At 41.3% G+C, this 10,170-nt stretch overlaps 2 non-coding genes across 2 annotated transcripts; both read right to left on the reverse strand.

The window, feature by feature from the left end:
- Nucleotides 1–6,289: 6,289 nt before the first annotated feature.
- Trnat-ugu lies at nt 6,290–6,363 on the reverse strand. Its single transcript has one exon. It is a non-coding gene; the product is annotated as a tRNA-Thr (tRNA).
- Nucleotides 6,364–6,727: 364 nt separating this feature from the next.
- On the reverse strand, nt 6,728–6,801 carry Trnat-ugu. The gene has a single exon. It is a non-coding gene; the product is annotated as a tRNA-Thr (tRNA).
- Nucleotides 6,802–10,170: the final 3,369 nt, after the last annotated feature.

Genomic DNA, 10,170 nt, shown 5'->3' on the forward strand with positions numbered 1-10,170 from the left:
TGACCTTGGAATTGATTGTAGATGTATGCAGGTCAATTTCGTGACAGGCTATTAAGCGTCGCTAGTGTTTGCGCCATCAAGACTGCTTTCATGCCGCTGATGGTTTGCTTTAAACTCGCGAAAACACAATTTACGTGGATTCTTAATTATCTCGAAAGGGTAGAATATTTGATGGTTACCCCATTGTTGATGGGCCATTGTGGAGGATGTAAGTTTGGATAGAAAGATCAGTTTCAAAATCCAGTATAAATCCTGTTGATCGAAGTAGCCTAGCAACCCAAAAGCTCATATGTAGTTATCAGCAGAAACAGTGTACTATTTTTCATGCACACATTTACACTCTGCATCGAGGTGTGAATGATTTGTGGGTGCGAAATAAACATTTAAAAGCATTTGATTGAATAAAAGGAAAGATATAAAGAAGTTTATTCTATATTTTGTTAATTCATGAAGAGTGATATTTTCTTATAGTGATGTAGAGCCTTACGTATTATTAATATTGTGACAGACTGGTCGTAAGTGCTCTTGTTACAAGTTGAGTTTTGGGCCTGATTAAGAGTAGCTGGTTCTTAGAGTCTCAAAGATTAAGTGAAAAATAAAATAACACTGCATCAAAACCCACTATCTTTATACTATATTAAGCTAACTATTCTGGAATCAGGTGGTACCGTGGCCTTGTAGTTGTGTGTTGCCAACAACAAATAGGTAAACACAAACATAATCATTTCTCATGCTCTAACAAAATTGAGGGAAAGAAGAGACGACAACGACAACATACACGTATAGATATACAAATGGTATATGTGGTGCCTTACAATACGACACGTCGACGTCACGGTATACCGGGAACATGTTGAAGATGAACCTCATTCAGAGATAACTTCAACTTCAAAAACTAACAGAAATGCAGAATGTATGCATGCTCTTATGAGATTGTTCCTACAGGACAAATTGTGAACCAATATTTTACAAATATGTCCTTACGGAATGATTGACCTCAAAATAGATTTCTATTGTTCCACAGCTCCCCTATTCACTTGATCTGAGTCCTTGTGACTTTTTTCTTTTCCCAGAATTGAAAAAAAGGCTTAAAAGGTCATCATTTAAGGCTCTGGAGACCATTCAAAAGACTGTGACAGACATGTTAAAGGTCCGATCAGTTGAAGTCTTTCAGCACTGCTACCTATTCAGGGAGCAACGTCTTCATCGGTGTATAGCTGCCGAAGGGAACTACTTTGAAGGGGACAGTATTGGTGTTTGAAAAAAATAAAACTTTGGTAGATAAGAAATAAGTCTCATTACTTTTGTCACACACCTTGTAGATTCAAGGCAACACAATCAAACTCACATTTTAATGAAAATTCAAGATACATTCCTAAGAGTCAGCTTCGTCTTGATATCATACATAAAATCAGATCATTCTCATCTCATTTGTTAGATCGTGGAAGGGTTGTATTTCTTGTATACACAAAAAATAAATGTAATTATCATGGAATAAAGATGTTAATTCATACAGTGCAGGATTTCAAGGCTGGTATTTGGATCCTTGGTGATCTTTGTTTTATAGGTGTTAGATTGTGGTCCAAGACATATTCCTCTGTTTCAACGTTTTGTCTTTCAATACTTGTGTCATCAGAGGCTATTATGACTGAGAAAGCTGTTACAGTCTCAAAGAAGCTCAACGAGCTAAAATTTTTACAAATATCCATGCAACAGTCAGTTTGTAACATTATAGGATCACTGTATGATATTGCAAATTCTTGCTGTTTTGTGCTCTGGGGATTGTTGCATGGAAGAAGTATTGAGGTTGTGGGGTGGAAGAGTAGATACTGGTGTCTTTATTTAGCATCAAAGCCCACTTCTCTAATTTCCATACTTCTCCTCTTCTGTTAAAGTTGTTTCTGTGCTTTTGTATTTTTAGGGCCTCCCTGTGTGTCCTAGCAGACTGATTGTAATGACTGCTTAGTGAAATAACCATGGTATCAGATTAACAGATTCAGTGATTGCCTAGTCATAGTGCACGATCTGCTACTGGTGATTTGTGTGTGTTGCCCAGTCGAAAAATTGAAGAAAAATTCACTTGTGTTCCTTAAGGTGGTTATTAATGCTTCTATGTCTGCATCTATACTCTAAAAACTACTGTGAGATGAATGGCAGAGTGCACATCCTATGTACCATTTATTAGGGTTTCTTCCTGTTTCATTCATGTATGGGGCGCAGGAAGAATGATTGTTTGAATGCCTCTTTGCGTGCAGTAATTATTCTAATCTTATCCTCATGATGCCTGTGTGAGCGATACATAGGGGTTTGTAGTATATCCCTAGAGTAATCATTTAAAGCTGGTTCTTGAAACTTAGACTTTCTTGGGATAGTTTACATCTGTTTTCCAGAGTCTGCCAGTTCTTTTCCTTCAGTATGTCTGTATCACTCTCCCACAGATTAAGCAAACCTGTGACCACTCCTGCTGCCATTCTCTCTATAAGTCCAATATCTGCTATTAATCCTATCTGGTACAGGTCCCACACACTTGAGCAATATTCTATTATGGCTCACACGAGTGATTTTTAAGCAGTCTCTTTTCTGAACTGATTGCACTTCCCCTGTATTTTACCAACAAACCAAAGTCTGCCACCTGCTTTATCCATGACTGAACGTATTTGATCATTCCATTTCATACCCCTACTAAGTGTTACACCCAGGTAGTTGTATGAGTTAGCCGCTTCCAACAGTGACTCATTGATGTTATAGTCATTTTGCGAAGTGCAAAATTTTACATTTCTGTACATTTATAGCAAGTTGCCAATCTCTACACCATGTTGAAATCTTATCAAGATCTGACTAAATATTTTTGTATCTCCTCTAAAATAGTACTTCATTGTAGATAACTGCATCATCTGCAAAATGCCTGATTTTACTATTAATATTTTCTGAAAAGTCATTAATATACAACGTGAACAGCAAGAGTCCCATCACACTTCAGTGGGGCACATCTGTAGTCACTTCTACATCTGATGATTACCCTCCTTCAAGATAGCATGCTGTGTCCTCCCTACCAAAAAGTCCTCAGTTGAGTCACTTGATTACCGTATTTACTCGAATCTAAGCCGCACTCGAATCTAAGCCGCACCTGAAAAATGAGGCTCGAAATAAAGGAAAAAAAATTTCCTGAATCTAAGCCGCACCTGAAATTTGAGACTCGAAATTCAAGGGGAGAGAAAAGTTTTAGGCCGCACCTCCAAATCGAATCAAAGTTGGTCCATTGTAATATGAGACACAATTTAGGTCTAATGAATGATGATACAGCTACAGTAGTTTGGTTCGAGTCATAAACTTAGCAGTTAAGCTTTACCAGGTAGCCATTGCTATGCGTCAGGCGCTCCGTCCGTATTTATACGGGTACCCTTCCTTTTTCACGTGCTTCGTCTGGTTTGAATCTATTGCTTATTTTGCTTCGATCTGATAAGTGCCGTTTTCTTTGTTATAGGTGTTTACGTCACTCTAAGCTGAAAATGCATTACTGTACTGTGTCATGCATTGTTTGTCGCATTCTGATAGTGCATGTTTACGGACTGTCGCCGCTCGTGGCATGGCTTGCTTTTGTGCGCGCTACTGCCGCTAACAATAAAAAAAAAAAGAGAGAGGAATCTTCTCATTAGCGAAACAATGCCAAGAGACTGCTATTTGTTGTTACTTACACTGCTGCTTTCTTTGATAATGATCAACTAGAACCAAATAATAGACTGCATATGATAGAACATGTTCTGAACGAGAGTTAGGCGAAAATTTTTCTCCGTTTGAAAATCTTTGCGGCTGCTTCTTTAGTACATCAAATTCTGCACAGAAATTAGAGTTAGATTTGAAAATCAAGTCACTTACCGTGCTTCATTTCTGACTGTATCACTTAATACGAATATAAACATGACACGATACATATATTCTTCCGCGTTTGCTGTTGTCTCACTCTAGTTCCATAGTTTATTAGGCAGGCAGGATTTAAATGAGATAGCAGCAAACACGAAAGAAAACATGGCAAAATGTTTATATTCATATTATTCTTATGGTGAAGAGAGTACTGCATGTGATTCACAATTCATAAAAGTTCCTATTAGCAACCATCTCTTGTCACAGGTAGGAAAAATTTCAGAACGTAGAGTTGGCCATATTGACAAACATCCCAAACAGTCTTGCCAGTCGGATTTTCTTAGTACATTGAAATTCTGCTACATTCGAAGATGAACAATACGGAGTTTGTATTTACTTTGTTGGATAATGTATGAAAATGCAGTGGTCGAAACTCGGGGCGGAGAAAAAAAGCTCGTCTTCCACCTTTTTTTTTTTAATTTATTTACTGACGCAGAGGTTTTGGTGCCAGTATTTATCTTTGTGCCTACAAACCATGCCTGTGTAGCACTACATATATTCGACAGCAGAAGTTCGTTGTGGCGGCACCTACCAACATTTTTCAGAATTCCCGCATGCTTTGCACTCGATTCTAAGCCGCAAGCGGTTTTTTGGATTACAAAAACCGGAAAAAAAGTGCGGCTTAGATTCGTGTAAATACGGTACCCATATGATTGTACTTTTGAGAGTAAGCATGGGTGTGGCACTGAGTCAAATGCTTTTCAGAAATCAAGAAACACTGTACTATCTGGTTGCTTTGATCCAAAGCTTTTAGTGTGTCATGTGCGAAAAGTGCAAGTTGGGTTTCACATGATCAATGGTTTTGAAATCCGTGCTGGCTGGCATTGTGGAGGCCATTCTATTCATGATACCTCATTATGATTGAGTTCAGAATATGTTCTGATATTCTGTTTCTCAACGCCACTGATACTGATAGTTATTTCATTAATCCTTTCAGATGTTCGAGAATTAAATAGTGCTGTCCTCCAGAGTTTTCCTTCTGTGTGTAGTTACTAGGTACACTTGATCACATATGCAAGGAATTTTATACACTACTGCACTGGCAAGTGGAGGGCATAGATCCGCAGCAGTGTTCCAATATTCACACTCATTCCTAGATAATTTCTTGTCATATATAATGTTTATATGTATATTGTATGTAATGACACAATATTATTATAGTAGCTACCCAGCATATAGCAGAGATTCTGAGTCACAGGTAGGCATAACAAAAAAGTCTGTTACAAAATAAGCTTTCAGCCAACAAGGCCTTTATCAAAAGTAGACGACACACACACACTAACACAAATGCAACTCAAACACACATGTGAAGCAAGGCTATGAGCAGTAGCAGCAGGGGAGAGGCAACTGGGTGGGGTAAGGAAGAGGTTGGGGTGGGGAGGGGGAGGGATAGCACAGTAGGGGTGAAGGACGGTGAAGTGCTACTGGGGAGCGTGCAGAGACGAGGTGGAGAGAGAGTAGGGCACCTAGGTGCAATTGGGAGGTTAGACAAAGGGCAGGGGAGAGAGAGTACGACGAGGTAGCAGCAAAGGAGAGAAATAAAAAGACTGGGTGCATAGTTTCACTAATAACTACTCCAGTCCTGTGAATGGCATCTCCTATCCCATCAAAGGCAGGGCCATCTGTGAAAGCGCCCATGTGATCTACAAACCAAGCTGCAACCACTGTGCCACAGTTTATGCGGCCATTACTACTAACAAGCTGTCTGTCCACGTGAATGGCCACTACCAAACTCTGGTCAAGAAACAGCAGGACCATCCGATTGCTGAACTTGCCACCCACCAATTTTATGACTGCTTCATATTTTGTGCCATCTGGATTCACAACCTGCTGCCTACCCCAGCACAGCTCCAGACATTGCACCTAGCATCTGTATCATGACCAACCACACCTTTGCATGCTTGTTCAGGCAGCAGAGCATCTTTCCGTGCCCATGTCCTGCTATCCTTCCCTCTCTCTCTGCCCCATGCCACCTCTTTACCCCCATCACCCACCTCAGGAGACTGCTAGATTGCTACCCATGTCAGTCTCAGTCGTAGTCAGGCCCTAGCAGCAGGAGATGGTAGTGATGCACTTGTGGTTGTTTTTATTCTGCGAATATGTGAGAATTTTAAATATACCTTTTTTTTTAAATTGTGCCTGTCTGCGACCGAACACCTTTTCTACATGTTAAGTAGCAATTTATCCTTTCCATTTTGTTGTAAGTGTATGTGTATATTATATATACGAAGTCAGTAACTTGTTCTCGAAAAAGCAGTTACTGTTGATGACCACGCAGCTTTTCCCTGGAATAAATGATGACTAACTGACAACCTCAGCTGCCAACAGGTGTTGCTGATATACCTCGACGTGGACAGCTGAAAATGCGTGCCCCGACCGGGACTCGAACCCGGGATCTCCTGCTTACATGGCAGATGCTCTATCCACCTGAGCCACCGAGGACACAGATGAACAGTGCGACTGCAGAGACTTATCCCTTGCACGCTTCCCATGAGACACACATTCCCAACTGTCCACAATTCTACATATGTATTGTACGTTATAGACATTTGCCCACCCACTCATTACCCGCGCACGCTTTGGCAATTCCCGTAAGAGTTTGGGCAACCTGTGCGCATTAGCACAGACGAATGTCAATGGCTGGGTAGCCTTTAACTCTATATACGAAGACAGTAACTTGTTCTCGAAGGAGCAGTTACTGTTGATGACCATGCAGCTTTTCCCTGGAATAAATGATGACTAACTGACAACCTCAGCTGCCAACAGGTGTTGCTGATATACCTCGACGTGGACAGCTGAAAATGCGTGCCCCGACCGGGACTCGAACCCGGGATCTCCTGCTTACACGGCAGATGCTCTATCCACCTGAGCCACCGAGGACACAGATGAACAGTGCGACTGCAGAGACTTATCCCTTGCACGCTTCCCGTGAGACTCACATTCCCAACTGTCCACAATTCTACATATTTATTGTACGTTATAGACATTTGCCCACCCACTCATTACTCGCGCACACTTTGGCGATTCCCATAAGAGTTTGGGCAACCTGTGCGCATTAGCACAGACGAATGTCAGTGGCTGGGTAGCCTTTAACTCCATATGCGAAGACAGTAACTTGTTCTCGAAAGAGCAGTTACTGTTGATGACCATGCAGCTTTTCCCTGGAATAAATGATGACTAACTGACAACCTCAGCTGCCAACCGGTGTTGTTGATATACCTCGATGTGGACAGCTGAAAATGTGTGCAAAAGTCTATAAGGTACAATACATATGTAGAATTGTGGACAGTTGGCAATGTGAGTCTCATGGGAAGAGTGCAAGGGATAAGTCCCTGCAGTCGCGTTATTCATCTGTGTCCTCGGTGGCTCAGGTGGATAGAGCGTCTGCCATGTAAGCAGGAGATGCCTGGTTCGAGTCCTGGTTGGGGCACACATTTTCAGCTGTCCACATCGAGGTATATCAACAGCACCTGTCGGCAGCTGAGGTTGTCAGTTAGTCATCATTTATTCCAGGGAAAAGCTGCATGGTCATCAACAGTAACTGCTCTTTCGAGAACAAGTTACTGTCTTCGTATATATAGTTAAAGGCTACCCAGCCATTGACCTTCGTCTGTGCGAATGCGAACAGGCTGCCCAAACTCTTACGGAAATCGCCAAAGCATGCGCGAGTAATGAGTGGGTGGGCAAATGTCTATAAGGTACAATACATAAGTAGAATTGTGGACAGTTGGGAATGTGAGTCTCATGGGAAGCGTGCAAGGGATAAGTCCCTGCAGTCGCGCTGTTCATCTGTGTCCTCGGTGGCTCAGGTGGATAGAGCGTCTGCCGTGTAAGCAGGAGATCCCAGGTTCGAGTCCCGGTCGGGGCACACATTTTCAGCTGTCCACACCGAGGTATATCAACAACATCTGTCGGCAGCTGAGGTTGTCAGTTAGTCATCATTTATGTGTATATTCATAATAGATGAACAGTTTTTGGCTAAGAATATGATATACAATTCGACTACTGTAATACTCAGTAAAGCAGTCATGGTTTAAATACAAGGGTAATCCCAAAAGTAAGGTCTCCTAATTTTTTATAAGCACAGAATTCTGTTTGTGTGGCAATTAGTCACACTGTTATGAAGAGTGCTTCACGCGCTATGTGTAAACATGCACATGCCGTGCTGAGGCACTCAGTCTTCGCTTGGAGCCATTGAGAATGGAGCTCCCGTTGGATGTTACCGCCAAGTGCGAATTGTGTGCAGTTATTCGGTTTTTGAATGCAAAGTACACTGTGCCGATTGAAATCCATCACCAATTGACGGAAGTGTGTGGTGAGTCGTGCATGGATGTCAAAAATGTTCGCAAGCTTTGTAGAGCGTTTGCAGCTGCTCAGTCCGAAATTTCCAATGAACAAAGGAGCAAGAGACCATCAATTTCTGAGGAGACAGTGTTGAAGGTTGAGCAAAGCATGCATGGAGATCAGCAGATCACCCTAGATGATCTCTGCATGTTGGTGCCTGAGGTTTCCCGAAGCACCGCTCACAGAATTTTAACGGAAACAGAACTACCGGAAGGGGTGCCCAAGATGGAGCCACGCAGGCTGACTGAGGACCACAAGCGGCAACGAGTTGATGTTTCCCGCGCGTTTCTTCACCGCCGTGCAGCCAAACAGGACAACTTTCTGGACTCAATTGTCACGGGTGACGAAACCTGGGCATACCACTTTACACCTGAGACCAAGCAACAATCACGCCAGTGATGGCACCCTTCTTCGCCAAAGCCGCAGAGCTGGCGGCGAGCTGGTATGACATGGGCATACAAAAACTGCCACAGCGTCTACAAAAATGCATCGACAGATTTGGTGATTATGTCAAAAAATAGCTAAATGTTCAAGCTGTAAACTGATGTAAACCATTGTAGAAATAAACAGGTCTATGTACTTTTAAAAAAATAGGAGACCTTACTTTTGGGATTACCCTCGGAACAACAAAAGCATTTTGTTATACTAAGGCATGTATGTAATATTCAGAACACACACATACTCATATATGAACAAGAATAAGAAACTACATGGAAATTAATAACAAAGCACACACACACACACACACACACACACACACACACACATGCGTGTGTCGGCAGAGACGTAGATTTTCATTTATAACACTCTCATCAGTATCAGTGCCTAATAAAAAAAAATGTTTCATGCAGGGTGTTCCAAAATAATTCCAGAATTTTGAACAGGCATTACTGAAACACTGTTCAACTGAAGATAAAATAACTAAGCTTTGTTTGTCGTGTCATATGACTTTGACACGTGAAAAAAAAATTGCGCGCTGGCATGCCACCACTTTGACTCACTTTCCAGTACTATGTCGTCGGTGTAACAGAAGGCACATTGTGCTCTTTGCTCTGCTTAATTTAAATCAGTTGTTAGTGTGCAGCCTCATTTTCAGGAAGCTTATCCAGGACAAAGTGCACCCATTGACAAAGCTATTTGTTGTTGGTTAAATCAATATTGAGATACAGGAGGTGTGTTGAAAGGACATTCACCAGGCTGACTGAGAGCAAGTTAAGACAAAGTTGAAATCTGGCAGTCTTGTATTACAAGAATAAAAAAAAATTGTTTCCCAATGACATCATCAGTTAAAAATACCTCAGATGACACTCTTCAATTACTATGTAGGCTTGTGCGACCAGTGTCACAATATTACTATTTCTGTTTTGGTGCTTGGATTGCTGTTGCTAATCATTACTCAATTATGCCTGTAACTGTTCCTTCAATGAAAAGGAAAGTCCCTATAATTTTGTCATAATGTAACACACAGCACACATTTGCTTTTGACAAATCACAGACATTTTTGTGCACAACATTAGTGTTCTGAACACCATATGCTACAATTGTGATGATTAACACAACCATTTATAACAAATGTTGTTCTGTCTGAAAGCAGCACTCATTTAGAAAATTTTGGTTTTTCATCAAATTCGTTTAGCATTAAACTGGCCAAGTTTGCACGCTTATGGTGATACGTTGGTTTTATCTCTTACCTAATCTGAATTTGGAGGCAGGCAGTTGTAACATTTTGTGCATGACATTGAAGAGAGAATGTTGTTAACAGACGTACATGGATTTGTTGCTTGTTTGTATGACAGTTATTGGTGGGTTACATGTGTCGTACAAACTTATGAAGAAACAGATGAAATACAGTCCAGCTTCCAGTCCATCATTTGTGTTTCCTGCCATACCAAACACTTGTCTTAC

This window comes from Schistocerca americana, chromosome 4, assembly GCF_021461395.2.
Source record: "Schistocerca americana isolate TAMUIC-IGC-003095 chromosome 4, iqSchAmer2.1, whole genome shotgun sequence".
Lineage (NCBI taxonomy): Eukaryota > Metazoa > Arthropoda > Insecta > Orthoptera > Acrididae > Schistocerca > Schistocerca americana.